The sequence below is a fragment of the Triticum urartu genome, chromosome 7A (assembly GCF_056163025.1).
Source record: "Triticum urartu cultivar PI428250 chromosome 7A, HENAU_Tu73, whole genome shotgun sequence".
Taxonomy (NCBI): domain Eukaryota; kingdom Viridiplantae; phylum Streptophyta; class Magnoliopsida; order Poales; family Poaceae; genus Triticum; species Triticum urartu.
This window is the reverse complement of record NC_141879.1, coordinates 663,790,128-663,802,539: the sequence shown is the minus strand read 5'-3', so window position 1 is coordinate 663,802,539 and position 12,412 is coordinate 663,790,128. Positions and strand designations below refer to the sequence as shown.

General features: G+C 45.1%; 1 pseudogene; it reads right to left on the bottom strand.

Annotated features, from left to right (window-relative positions):
* The window catches only part of LOC125525393 (polyubiquitin-like), a 175,628-nt pseudogene extending 164,403 nt beyond the window's left edge, over positions 1 to 11,225 (bottom strand).
* Between the last annotated feature and the right edge of the window lie 1,187 nt (positions 11,226 to 12,412).

Below are 12,412 nucleotides of genomic sequence, written 5' to 3'. Positions count from 1 at the left end.
CAAATATGTGCAAGCGGCGCGCCACGGACGCAATAGTAGCACTCTCCAGCAGGAGGAGCTGCTTATCCCCTTCCTCTTGGCCACTGTCTGGTCCTCCTCGACTCAGCCAGGGGCCCTCCTTCCTCGTCGTTATCTCCAAAGCGGGTAAGCAACATAGAACCCCCCCCTATGTTAGGTTGGTTGCTAGGCTGTTAGGAAGGGTGTAGGATCGATTTCTCCATTGTTCACCGCACCCTCGATGTCGCCTAGGTTATGGTCGAACGAACGAAGCTGGTAGTTTAGGCAGCAACACTGATAGTTGTGATTCAGGCATGGCTCACAAGGGAGCTATTCGTCATGGTGATAAGCCTGTCATATGTTATGGTCCAATGTTAATCTGGGATCAGGAGAGGATATTGAATCTGAACTACATCTACAACTGCAATGACATAGAGGCTATGTGGATGCATCAAATGAAAAGAGCACCTTTCGCCAGGCATGTGCAGACCTTCGGGAGCAGGGGCTACTACAAGATAGCATCCACACCCGTGTGGAAGAGCAAGTAGCCACGTTCCTTCATGTTTTTGGTCATAACCAGAGATTCAGGATTATGCACAACACGTTCAGGAGGTCAATGGAGACCATTTCCAGGTACTTCAGGCAAGTGATGTATGATGTTGGGGAACTCAATGGAGAAATGATCAGGTCACCAACGGGCCGGACTTGTAACAAGATTCACACTAGTCCAAGATGGTGTCCATACTTCAAGGTGAGCACTGACAGTATGTAGTTCATGTCATGATATGCTTGTATTGTTCTGCTATAGCCATAACACCATCTTGTAATGCCATTTCAGGATTGCATTGGGGCAATAGACATATCACTGCCAGAGTGCCAATGTCACAATCTGCAACATACAAGGGTAGAAAGCATTACACAAAGCAAGAATGTTCTTGTTGTTGTTGACTTCGATCTGAAGTTCACATATGTGCTGGCTGGAAAGGATCAAGACATGATGCTAACACTCTAAGTGATAACATGAGTTGACCTAATGGCATCAATATACTCATGGCAAGTTCTACCTAGGAGATCCTGGCTATGCATGTCGACCGGGTGCTCTTCCACCCTTCAGAAAAAATAGGTACCATCGTGTTGGCTGGCTGGAAAGGATCAAGACATGATGCTAACACTCTAAGTGATAGCATGAGTCGACCTAATGGCATCAACATACTCATGGCAAGTTATACCTAGGAGATGTTAGCAATGCATGTCGACCAGGTGCTCTTCCACCCTTCAGGAAAATCAGGTACCATCTGAACGAGTTTGCTGGTAGGAACTAGCTCAGGACTCCACATGAACTGACACTCCAGCCTTAGAGTTACAATTGAGAGGGCATTCAGAGCTTTGAAGAATAGGTTTATGACCCTGGATCAAAAGCCATTCCACACTTTCCCCGCCCAGTTTAAGCTTATTCTTGCTTGTTGCATTCTGCGTAACTGGATCTTGTAATGTGGTTGTGATGAACTGGTGCCGGAGGAGGAAGAGGTGACGCTTGATGATGTTGTCAGCTTTGGCCATGGTGTGGAGGCATTTGACAGTGAAGCCTGGAAGAAAAAAGGGATGGGGTGGGCATAGGCAATGTTGGAAAACAGAGGCCAGACAAGGATCTGAAGAAGAAGAAGAAGAAGGGACAACATCAGCAGAATAAAAAGAAGACAAGGATGGACTTCCAACTAGTTTGGCATTGATGAACTTTACCCTATTGAGCCATTTGACTATTATATTTGTACTGATATTTGTTAGTAGCTAGGATGAATTATGATATGTTTCCTAACTAGGACTAAAACTACGTTCAGGTCGTGTGTGGTAAGGTCACCACTAGTGAGAAGTGGTGATAACACTTTATGCAGTTTGCAACCAAACACCGTGTAGTTTTGTGCGCCCAGTGTAATGCAGGCAACCAAATTGCGGGTCAATATTGGTTCCCTTATGCAGAAAGCCTAGATGCGGGCAACCAAAGTATGTGTGGATGCTAGTTTTTGGCCTGTTTTACCTCAGCCAGGCCCATTTGAGACACACGTGCAAAGTGGCAAAAAATGGTGCAGGTAACAAAACACGCCCTTATTGACCCACATACTGGAAACTGGGATGAAGATTTAATCCATGATACATTCTACCCTGTTGATGTGCATCACATATTACAAATCCCTTTGAATGTTTAGGGAATGACACTTTGTTGCATGGCATTATACTAAGTCAGGTACATTCTCTGTTCAATCTGCTTATCATAGGGAATGGGATCATAAGTGTGGACAGCGTATGCATGCGAAGGATGGCCATGGTTGAGCAAATCCAAACCCCATTTGGGCTGACATCTGGAAACTTAAGGCGACGACTAAGGTTATAAAAATTTCCTCTAGAAAGTATTACATCCTTCCCTGTAAGGGCGTACTGAGAAAAAGACATGTTTTAACACAAGCACAATGTCCAATCTGCTTGAGGGGGGCCAAGGATATTCAACACTATCTTTTCAACTCTAAGAGGGTTAGAAAAATTTAGGAAGAGTTGGATCTAACAAAGGCGAACAGGAAGGCCATATGCCGAGACATGTCGGTTTTTGTTAACTTGAACCAAATTATAGATGAGAACTTGATACGTCTCCAACGTATCTATAATTTTTGATTGTTCCATGCTATTATATTATCAACCTTGGATGTTTTATATGCATTAATATGCTATTTTATATGTTTTTTTGGGACTAACCTATTAACCTAGAGCCCAGTGCCAGTTTCTGTTTTTTCCTTGTTTTTAACTATCGCGGAAAAGGAAAATCAAACGGAGTCCAATTGACCTGAAACTTCATGGAGATTATTTTTGGACCAGAAGAAGCCCACGGAGTACCGGAGGTGGGCCAGAAGAGTCCCGAGGCCACCACGAGGGTGGGGGTGCGCCCCCTGCCTCGTGGCTGCCTCGGGAACCCCCCTGACTTGTCCCCAACTCCAACACCTCATATATAACCCAAAACTTCCAGAAAGAAACCTAGATCGGGAGTTCCACCGCCAGAAGCCTCCGTAGCCACCGAAAACCAATCTAGACCCATTTCGGCACATTGCCGGAGGGGGAATCCCTCTTCGGTGGCCATCTTCATCATCCCGGTGCTCTCCATGACGAGGATGGAGTAGTTCTCCCTCAGGGCTGAGGGTATGTACCAGTAGCTATGTGTTTGATCTCTCTCTCTCTCTCTCGTGTTCTTGAGTCGGCACGATCTTGATGTATCGTGAGCTTTGCTATTATATTTGGATCTTATGATGTTTCTCCCCCTCTACTCTCTTGTGATGAATTGAGTTTTCCCTTTAAAGTTATCTTATCGGATTGAGTCTTTAAGGATTTGAGAACACTTGATGTATGTCTTGCACGTGCTTATTTGTGGTGACAATGGGATATCATGTGATCCACTTGATGTATGTTTTGGTGATCAACTTGTGAGTTCCGTGACCTTGTGAACTTATGCATAGGGGTTGGCACACGTTTTCGTCTTGACTCTCCGGTAGAATCTTTGGGGCACTCTTTGAAGTTCTTTGTGTTGGTTGAATAGATGAATCTGAGATTGTGTGATGCATATCGTATAATCATACCCATGAATACTTGAGGTGACATTGGAGTATCTAGGTGACATTAGGGTTTTGGTTGATTTGTGTCTTAAGGTGTTATTCTAGTATGAACTCTATGATAGATTGAACGGAAAGAATAGCTTCATGTTATTTTACTACAGACTCTTGAATAGATCGATCAGAAAGGATAACTTTGAGGTGGTTTCGTACCCTATAATAATCTCTTCGTTTGTTCTCCGCTATTAGTGACTTTGGAGTGACTCTTTGTTGCATGATGAGGGATAGTTATATGATCCAATTATGTTATTATTGTTGAGAGAACTTGCACTAGTGAAAGTATTAACCCTAGGCCTTGTTTCAACACATTGCAATACCGTTTACGCTCACTGTTATCATTAGTTACCTTGCTGTTTTTATATTTTCAGATTACAAAAACCTATATCTACCATCCATATTGCACTTGTATCACCATCTCTTCGCCAAACTAGTGCACCTATACAATTTACCATTGTATTGGGTGTGTTGGGGACACAAGAGACTCTTTGTTATTTGGTTGCAGGGTTGTTTGAGAGAGACCATATTCATCCTACGCCTCCCACGGATTGATAAATCTTAGGTCATCCACTTGAGGGAAATTTGCTACTGTCCTACAAACCTCTGCACTTGGAGGCCCAACAACGTCTACAAGAAGAAGGTTGTGTAGTAGACATCGGAACTCAGGGAAGAGTATTGGAGGTCTGAGCTTGTGGTTGTGGCATCTTGGTACCTATGGTGGCAACGCTGACAGCTAACAATGGGTGTATCAGTACTGCCAGTAGGTAGAACAACAACATCCATCAGAGCAATTGCCACAAAATTCCGGAGAGTGACTAAAAAGAAGAATGAAAGGAAGAAGGGACCGAAAAAGTGGTGCAAACCGTTGCATGACTTTTTGAAAGTTAATGTAGATGTCTCATTCCACATAGAAGATCGATCAGGAGCTACTCGAACAGTCATCAGAGATGAATGATGTTTTGTAGCAGATGCAACATGGTTCGTTCCACATCTTTCGGATGTGGCTTCTGCTGAAACAATTGCTCTCAGGAATGGTATTAATTTGTCAGCTCATGTGGGATTCTCGAGGGTAGAGGTTGAGTGTCACATCCCTAGCTTCTGGTACTGCTTAGTGCTAGCATCTGGTGTTGCATCATTTTTAAATTCCTCAGAAACTTGAAATGGGGATGTCAGAACCCCCAGCACCCCCCTTAAACCAACTAGGGTTACTAAAATCATTTTCAATGAACCCAAAATGCCCTTCTAAAATGTTCATGATCTTTGTCGTGGTCTAGAACCTCTGACAAAAATGGTGCACAAATTTCTAGGTCATCCAAAGGTCACTGGATTAAATCATATGTTATTTGAATTTGGGCATTTAAATGTTAGTAAATATTTTAAATGCCCAAGTAATCCTAAACTGAAATGTTCCATGTTGGATATATTCTATACAGTGGGAATGTGCAGTTTGGTGATTTTTGAAAGGGTCTAGGTATTTTTAGAAAAGCCACAAAGATTACAGAAAAATAGAAAACTGAAACAGAAAGAGAGAGAGAGAAGGAACCTCACCTGGGCTTACCTGGCGGCCCAAGTGGCCGGCCCAGCCCACCACCGCAGCCCTCTGTTGCCTTCCTCCTCGCGCCAGTAGGCAGGGGCGCGTGCCCGGCACGCGCAGCCACACGCCGGCCACCTCCTCCCTGCCTGGCTGCCTCCTCCTTCCCCTGGACGTCTCTTGCAGCGCCACGCACCCCCTGGAACCCTCTCACTCTCTCCCGACCTCTTCCCTGCTCTCTCTCCCTCTCGTGCCCGAGCGCAGCCGCAGCCGCGCCGCCGTAACGCCGCAGCCTCCGTGCTCCCCTCGCCTCCCCGACGTGTCCACGAGCATCGCCACGCCTCCCTCATCCTCTCCTTCCAGCCACGCCCCGCCGAAGGCTCTGCATCGACGCCATCTTCATCATCTTCGTCGTCGGCCACCGGAGATCCCTCTCGCTGCCCCGCCCGCTCCGATGCTTCCCTGAGCACGCTGAGGCCACCTCTGCACTCTTTGTGAGCTCCTGATTCTCCCCCTGTGCTTGCCCCCTCCGTTCCCGTCCGCTAGCTCCGTCTTCCACCACGGCCGAAGCTCGCCGCCGCCCCCGCACGTCGCCGTCGTGGCCACAGCCACCACAGCTCGTGCCCGAGCACACCATCGTGCTCAGCACGATCACATGAGCCCGTAGACACCCGCAGCGCCTCCTCCTGTGCTCTGTAGCGCCACCGCGAGGATGCTTGAGCTGCTGCCGCCGCTGAACCTCGTCGCCGGCCACTCTTCCGGCCACCCCAGCACCTACCGCTGCCACCACTCGATGCGCGCCACTGCGTGCGTTCGAACGCAACAGACCGCGGCCAAAATGGTGCCCTGTGGCCCATTTCCGAGTCCCTCCGCCGCGTCTATCGTCGCCGGCGTCGAGCCGCCGGCGAGTTGACCTCGTTTGACCTAGGGTTTGACTCCCCTGGGTCAACGAAAGGTGGGCCCAGGCCCCTACTTAATTAGTGTAGGTTTAATTAGTGTTAAATTAACCTATTTAATTAGATGAGCCACTGGCATGTGGGCCCAGGCCCTAATTAACCTAGGTTAGTGCTAACCTAACACTAACTAACTCTGTTAGTTAGTTGTTTCACTGACATGTGGGTCCCAGCCGTCAGGTTTGACCTGGGCTGGCGCCTTTGACCTGCTGATGTCACCCCGACGTCATGCTGACGCAATAACTCTTTTTCTGGATTTATTCTTTCACGGGAAATTCCAGAAAATGTTTTAAACTTCTAAAAATCATATAAAATCAACCGTAGCTCAGAATGAAATAAATTATATATGAAAAATGATCAGAAAAATCCAATCTATCCATCTGTACCATTTTCATGCATGTTAAAACAACTTATGGCTGTTGTTTAGGCCAAATCATATAAATGGCATTTAAACCCTCACATATGGAGTTTGAATTTGAACCTAGGGTTCAAACCAACTCCATTTAACATGTTGCTAGTTGCATTAGCTCAAAACATAGCATATTGGCATGTCATGATCATGCACCATATTGTGTGTTGCATTGATTGTGCTCTCCTTCTCTGTTGCCGGCATTTGTCCCCTCTCGATAGACGTATTCCGATGATGAGTTCGATGACACTGATGAAGAGCTATACTATCTTCAAAAGTGCCAGGCAAGCAAAACCCCCTTCTTCATTCCGATACAATCCCACTCTCTCGCTACTGCTCTCTTTTACTGCATTAGGACAACAACGATTCAACTGTTACATGCTGCGGTAGTTGAACCCCTTTTCCTCTGCATGACCTGTCATTGCCACAGTAAATAGATGAAACCCACTAGCATGAGTAGGATTTGTTTGAGCCCTGATGTGCCTACTCATTCATGCTTGTTTGTCATGCCTGCTACTGCTTAGAGTTGAGTCAGGTCTGATTCATCGGGGATGAATTGGAATGGTGATGAACATGTCCTACTGTGTGTGAGCTAAGTGTGTGAACACGATTTGGTAAAGGTAGCGGTGAGAGGCCATGTAGGAGTACGTGGTGGGTTGTCTCATTGAAACCGTTCTCAGGAACCGAGTTCTGTGTTTGTGATCCATGAACAGCTACTACCACTCATTGGGATCCTTAATTGACCCTCTCGACTTATTAACTGCCCTAGTCCTCTGTCCAGGAGTTGCAGCTAGTTTCTGGTGTTTATAGGATATGTGTTGGCGGCCGTGCATAGCGCTGACCCTAGGGGTGGGCTATGATGCGGTAGCTACACCGTGGCACGGTGTACTGGGCGCCCGTTTGGTGTCTCGGGAACCCTGCACACATCGTTTGGGGCTGTGAGCGAAACTCCGGCCGGATCTCCTCGCGGATAGAACCTGAATAGGCGATAAACCTGGACTAGAGACTTGTGTGGTTAGTCAGGTCGTGGCCGACTCCCTCGCCAGGCTTCCGCTTGAAGGTTGCCGAGATACACAACGTGTACATGGTGGTAAGTGGCGAGAGCGTGTGTGAAGAAGTACACCCTTGCAGGGTTATAAATGATCTATTCGAATAGCCGTGTACGTGGTAAAGGACTTCTGGGTTGCCTATAACAGTTCATAGATAACTTGAAGTGGATACTCTAAAACTCGCAAGATAAGCGTGAGTGCTATGGATGGCCTTCTCGTAGGGAGACGGGAGCGGATCCATAGTGGTGTATTGATATGGTGAATATGTGGACTCGTGTGCACCACCTCAAAAGATTTACTTGCAGTCATAGTTTAAGATAGCCACCGAGTCAAAGCTGGCTTGCTGCAGTTAAAACTCCACCACCCCCTTGTTGATACCGATGCATATATAGTTAGTTCTGATGTAAGTCTTGCTGCGTACATTTGTACTCACGTTTGCCTATTTTATGTTTTGCAGAGAGACGTCAGTCCCGCTAGTAGTTCCGTGTGGACTTTGAAGTTTAGCTTGATACCTCAGCTACGATCTTGTGCCCTCGACAGGATCTGGTAGATAGTCAGGCTTCTCAGCCTTTTTCATTTGTAGATGTCTGTACCCAGACATGTTAAGCTTTCGCATGTGCTTTGACCTGTATGCTCTGAATGTTGGGTCATGAGACCCATGTTTGTAATATCTCGCTCCTCGGAGCCTAATGAATAAATACTTGAGTCGTAGAGTTATGTTGTGATGCCATGTTGTATTCGCACATATCGAGCATATTGTGTGTATGATTGGAATGCTTGGTATGCGTGGGATCCGACAACCTAGTTGTTTATCCTTGGTAGCCTCTCTTATGGGGAAATGTAGTCTTGTGCTTCCATGAGCCATAGTAGTCCGCTACAGCCCGGTTCACCAGAGTCCTGCTAGCCCAGCACTACTGCTCTGGAACACTTGACTGGCTGGCATGTGATTCACTTCGTTCATGTGTCTGTCCCTTCGGGGAAATGTCACGCGGTGACATCCGGAGTCCTGCCTAGCCTGCTACAGCCCGGGTTCCCGGAGTCCTGTTAGCCCAGTGCTACAGCCCGGATTCGCACGCTGCTGACCGACATGCTCGATGTTGATTCATGTATGCCTGTCTCCGTAAGTTAGTGCCACTTTGGGTTCACGACTAGTCATGTCGGCCCGGGTTCTCTGTCATATGGATGCTAGTGACACTATCATATACGTGAGCCAAAAGGAGCAAACGGTCCCGGGCCATGGTAAGGCGACACCCGTGGGAATACCATGTGTGAGGCCGCAAAGTGATATGAGGTGTTACCGGCTAGATCGATGTGACTTGGAATCGGGGTCCTAACATTGAGTCAGATTATGAACTTGTAATTGATGCAAACAAAGATCCATATAGATTCAATGGTTCGCAAGCAGCAATGATTGTTGAATGCGCTCAACTCCCTTATGACTTTGGAGAGGTGAAATTTTCTCCATGCAACCAAGAAGCAAAAACATCGCAACAAATGCTTTGGCTAAACAAGCGTATATGATGAAGAATTCTTCTGTTTGGGAAGATGACTCAGCTGATTTCATTTTGTCTTTTATTGTAACTAACATTGTTATTATCTGAGAAATGAAATCTCTACTCTGTAAAAAAACACAACCCTTCCTAAGAGTATCTCCTCTCTTTTTTGGGTTCCTAAGAGCATCTCCAATAGATGATGCAGATATGAAAGCAGCTGATTTTTACATCACCAAGGTACAGACTCCAACATATGATTTAAATGTAAAAGAAATTACTCAAGATTTGCTCGTGATTTAAAACATGGCACCAAGTGACGGCGCGCCGTGTTTCGATAGATTTGGCTGTTGGCTAGAGTGCTGGCACCCCGATGGCTCCCGTAGCTCGTGGTCGTCGTCAGAGTATGGCTACTGGCTGCCGGAGCCACTGCAAGCAGTTGCGCGACCACCATAACCAAGCCGGCCGACCACTGCTTTGGTCGGCATCGTCGGTGTTGAATCGCCGGTGGTGTGTCGTCGAAATTAGGGCCAGCCACCAGCCGACAAGCATCAAGGAGGCATAGGAGACGCTTTCGCCAGCTGCTTGTCACCGCCGCAACTACCATCTATGCTCCGACATGCAGCTGCCTGGTTTGTTCCACCTCACACACAAGGTGTTCGACCAAATTTGCACAAGATATTTTACATCATCTATTGGAGCGGCTTTCATGTCTGCCCTATTTTAAACTATTTGTTGTAGTTGGATGTTTTGGTGATGTAAAAACCCACTTTTTTGGTGACGTAAATTTTACTCTAACCACTTTTTGATGATGATGTATTTTACATTATCAATTGGAGATGTTTTAATGACATGAGCATTTTTGAGAGACTGAGTCGAGAAATTTTAATATTGATTTAGTTTTGATGTAAACACCTCATAATCAATGGCAGTGGTAGGCCTTAGGCAACTAGGGGACCTTGGCATGAGGCTTGACAAAATAATCATTGCTTGAGTGTAGCTACAGTTTTACTGGTGAGATTCACAACGGTAGCAAACAAGGTGGCTGGGACATGAGCCATTCATGGCACGGTCATTGCTCGTAGTTGACGGACACGCCATACCACTGAAAAAATAGCATCGAAGAAGTTGAAACAAATTCAGAAAAATGCGAGTACCACTTGAATTCGAGTGGGTTAGTTTGGGTAGGTTTCACCACAAGGAAACTAAAGACAACTTCAACGGGATCACCAATCATCCACAAATGCCTGAATCGGACACACTTTTGGTGATGGTCACCAAATTTATCCAGACTATTCCGGACATTTGAAATGAGCTGACGTCTACCACGTCGGACTCCCAACAACACCGAGAAAAGTGTGGTGTTGTGTGTAAGAAGAACAAGATGATTTTCAACAATTTTTTCAATGTAAACTTGGGTTGAGTACTTCAGTGATGTTTTTTCTTCTATGAATCTTGATAGGTCTTATTAATCATTCAGTAAGTGTGGTGTTGTGTCTGGCATCACGATTTTGGAACTGTGCAATCATGCATTTACACAAAATGACGACATATTATTATCTAAAGTGGAAGGAAACTAATGACGGCGGAGTCCCTCCGTCAACATTCCAAGGAACTAACTGAAGCCTGCTGACCTCTGGCCGCATGAACCTCCTTCAGCAAGGATGAATCATGTTACCATCTGAACCTCCGATCATTTGACGAATTTGAGAAACCACAATCACAGAGTAAGAAGATTAAGTTCCACACTCCCACTTAAAACACATAACAGAGACCACACTGCTACACAACAGCAACAGATGTTCGCACACAAAATACAGAACTAAGACACTGACAATAGTAACACATGATGACACGACTCACACATAACCATAGAGACAACTACCAGGACCCATGAAACAATTTTCCAAAGAAATCACTGGCCACCACGAAGGCGGAGCACCAGGTGAAGGGTGGACTCCTTTTGAATGTTGTAATCAGCAAGAGTACGTTCGTCCTCGAGCTGCTTGCCTGTGAATATCAGACGCTACTGGTCCGGCGGGATGCCCTCCTTGTCTTGAATCTTCGCCTTAACATTGTCGATGGTGTCGGAGGACTCCACCTCGAGGGTGATAGTCTTGCCAGTGAGGGTCTTCGCGAAGATCTGCATCTGCATCGTGGGAATTTGCAAACCGGCAAGGTTAATTCACCAAGTAGGTACAGAATAATCCAGTCAAGTGCTTAAGAAAAGTCAGAAATCGTAAGGATGCAGTTTAAATCTTTTCATGACAAAAGAGTAAATCCGCAGTAAACAATCGACAGCTACCAATAGCAACCACATAATCATGGAATAGTAAGGTTGATGATACAACTCTTGAGGTTTATCTCCAATGTTTTAAATAAAAACCAATAAATAGTAATCACATCATCGTGAAAGAATATTGACTAAGCAGATTGTGCTAACATATGTGCGTTGACCATTCACTGGTAGAAAAATGCACATTTGTCCCGGTTCTAGAGGGCCTTTAGTCCCTCCACGTGGCCGCTGTCTGGAGCTCCACCTTTAGTCCCAGTTGGTATTACCAACCGGGACTAAAGGAAATTTTACGAAATATGTTTTTTATTTTTTCCCAATTTTTAAATTTCTGAATTATTTTACAATTTAATCTCTAATCACCCCTCATCACTGCTCAATTTAACCTCTAACCTCTAATCACCCCTCATCATTCCAAATCGTTTAACTTCCCGGCCGGTCGCCCGTCCTCTCACTACTCCAGCCTGAGCACGCTTAACTTCCAGGTTCTATTCCCCCTCGTTTCCAAGTCTGCACTTGTTGTTTTCCTAACAATAGTAAGATGTCAATCCTATTAACCCTCAGGAGTTTAGCTTGAGCATGAAGTCACACGTTTCACTTTTTGAGTTTGAAACTATTATTCTAAAAAACAATAATTATTTAGTAACACTAATATTTCTTGAATAAGTAGTTTGACCATTGTTTGACCATAGTTTGACCACGGTTTGACCAGATTTGACCAAAATTCAAAAAATGAAATAATTATTTAGTAACACTAATATTCTTGAATAATTATTTAGTAACACTAATACTTCTTGAATAAGTAGTTTGACCATAGCTTGACCATATTTAACCAAAATTCAAAAAATGGAATTTGAGCATAACTTTTTTTCCTTTTAGAATTTGAGGATTCTAAAAATTTGCAAAATGGCCTATGGCGGTCAAAATCGGATGCGGATTTTCGTGCTAAATATTTTGATATATTATACATTTTTTTTCGACATCATATGCAAAAGTTATAGCCGTTTTACTTTTACATAACACTTCTTTGCAAAACATGTCCA